Genomic DNA, 3,033 nt, shown 5'->3' with positions numbered 1-3,033 from the left:
GAGGGGAGATTTATTACACACCTCCCCAGGGTTGACTGTGGTGTTATAAGGGCTACATGGAACTACAACCCCTGAAGGTCTGAAGAAGAGAATGCATTAATGGCTTTATAGATCCACAGTTTTCTGACCCCATCATGAGATGCTGGACCTGCTGTCCTGGAGGGATGTGGAGCAATGCTGCTGTGGGTATGAATCAGGGGAATGTGCACACACAGGCGTACCTGACTATGCCATCCACAGAGCAGCCACTCACTCCAAGACCTTTCTTCCCTCATCTTCCACCTGCAGGTTCTGCATTTGCTCCCACTGTCTGGAATGGCCTAATCCATCCTCAGAAAACTCAATGATCAACCTAGAGCCTGGAAGAGTGGCTAACATATGATCAATACTCAATAAGTAGTTATAGATAGATGAATGATCTGTTTCTTTCAAAAATCAAATAATACCTAGCCAAAAAGCCATAAAACAAAGTCAAAATTAAAACTACTTTGAGATTCCACCTCACCCTATTTAAAATGACTATTATAAAAAAAAACCAAACAAACAAATAACAACTAATGCTGGCAAATATGTAGGGAAAGAAAAATATTTATTCACTGCTGATGGCAGTATAAACTTATGCAGCCACTAGGAAATCACTGTAGAGATTTCTCAAAAAAAAAAAAACTAAAAAAAAAACCCTAAAAATAAGGGCTGGAGAGATTGCTCATCAATTAATAACACTGGCTGCTCTTGTGGACAACCTATGTTCAGTTCCCAGCACTCACATGGTGGCTAACAACTGTCTGCAACTTTAGTTCCAGGGTATCTGATACCCTCTTCTAGCTCTGCAGGCACTGCATGCATATGGTGCACTTACATACATGCAGGCAAGATACTCATATATATAAGATATAAATTAATTAATTAACTAGAAATAGAATTACCATATGACCCTGCTATACCACTTCTGGGCATAAACTCACTGGACTTTACATACTACTACAGAGACACTTGCACATCCAAGTTCATTGCTGCTGTATTCATAATACATGGAAATAGAATCATCCTAGATGTCCATCAACAAACTAATGACAATGTGGTACATATATGAAGTGGAATTTCATTCAGCTGTAAATTGATGTTATGGAAAATTTCAGGAAAATGACTGAACTAGAAGTTTTTGCACTAAGTAAGGAATCACGGACTCACAAAAACAAACACCATGTTCCCTTTCATATGCAGCTCCTAGCTTTATATACGTGTATAAATGTGGCTGTAAGTGTGGGTGTAGTTCTTGAAACTAGAAATGGAACCATGAGGGGAAAAGAAGTTTGGGGAAAGGGGACGATAACAGAATGCACATGCTTGAAAGAGGGACTCCTGGAGACGGAAGAGTACAAGAGGGGTGGGGGAATAGGGGTGGAGCCCAACACAAATTATGTATAAAAAGGATATAATGCACACATACAATAAAAGAAAACAGGCTAAAAAAATCTTCATTATTTGGTTCTTGCTTTCATTTGAGGAGGAGTTCGCACACACATGGTTCAAATGTAAATGATAATCCTAAAAATTTATATACCATAGAGAAAGACTTCCTTCTCTTGGATTCCTCCCAGCAGGAATTCTTATTGCCAAACAGCATAAAAGCTTTTGTATCTTTGCTTTGTGTTTTGCCTATTTTTAAAGCCTAGTATAGTTGAACTTACAGAATTATCAAATCAAAGAAGAATTATTTGATATCTTTCAAAGTGGAAGCATCTCTAATTTTTTAACTATTTTATTTATTATTTTTATTTTATGTGTGTGACTGTATTGCCTGCATGTTCGTAAGTGCACCCATGTCCTGGCAATACCCACGGAGGTCAGAAGAAGGCATCGAATACCCTGGAACTGGAGCAACAGATGGTTGCTAACCACCATGTAGGTGCTGGGAATCGAACCCAGGTCCCGCCAGTGCTCTTAACCACTGAGCCATCTCTCCAGCCCCGCATCTCTAACTTTTAACAAGTACTCTGTTTTTTTTTTAAAAAAAAAAAAATGTGCAATTCTACCAGTACCTGGAAGGCAGAAGCAGGTGGAGAGACTGAGGCCAGTCTGATCTACATAGTGAGTTCCAAGACAGCTATGGCTAAAGGGAGATCCCATCTCAAAAAAGACCCAAAATAATTTGCAATTCATTTTTCATAAAAAAATATTTGTATCCTAGCACGTACATGGCAGCTAACAACTGCCCATAACTCCAGTTCCAGAAGTTCTGACAGCTTCTTCTGTCCTCTACCAGCATTGCATGACATGGGTGCATTCATACACATAAAGTAAAAATAATAAATAAAAAGGCTGAGATCGTAGCAGACAGCCTGAGCGGGTACGTTAGGACCTCCTCCATCGGGGTAGCTGCTCCGAGCACAGCAGAACACCAGAGACTGCCGGGTTCTGGCCTCACTCTGGCCTCCAACTACCAGATGGCCTGAGAACCCAAGGGACAGCCTGACAGCACCCAGATCCTGCTTCCACGTGGTAGGTTGACAATGCACAGGACTGCCTGAGATACCCTGGATCCTGCCTCCACGTGGTAAAAGAAACCTGAGTGTACCTGACTGGAACCTGAATTGGGCTTCTGTTGGTATCCCTGAATAGCTGATCTGAAGCCATCAGTTCCCTCCAAAATAAACTTGAAAGAACCTGAACCCTGTACCAACCAGCTTTACATAACCAATAAAGAAAGGATCTAGGCACCGGATAATAAAAACAGAAGCATACTTCAACTTAATTCTCATATCAAAATCATAAACAACAAAGAAACTCACGTGCCAAAACCACAATGAAAGAATAATAAAATGGAAAGCCAAAACACTAGGACCCAAGCAAAGCCCACCAATCCTGTAGAAGAGTTCTACAAGGAGAACCTCCTAGAGATAACCCAGGACACTGAATTTAAAAGAGCAATCATAAACATGATCAAGGAATTCAATGAATTTAACAAACACACGAAACAAAGAACTAAAAGAAGATAGGGATAAACTTCTGACTGAATTCACAAAAGAGATA

Source organism: Nannospalax galili, unplaced genomic scaffold (genome assembly GCF_000622305.1).
Source record: "Nannospalax galili isolate Female #2095 unplaced genomic scaffold, S.galili_v1.0 scaffold660, whole genome shotgun sequence".
In the NCBI taxonomy this organism is placed as follows: Eukaryota; Metazoa; Chordata; class Mammalia; order Rodentia; family Spalacidae; genus Nannospalax; species Nannospalax galili.
The sequence above is the reverse complement of the archived record's forward strand: the minus strand, read 5'-3'. Positions refer to the sequence as shown.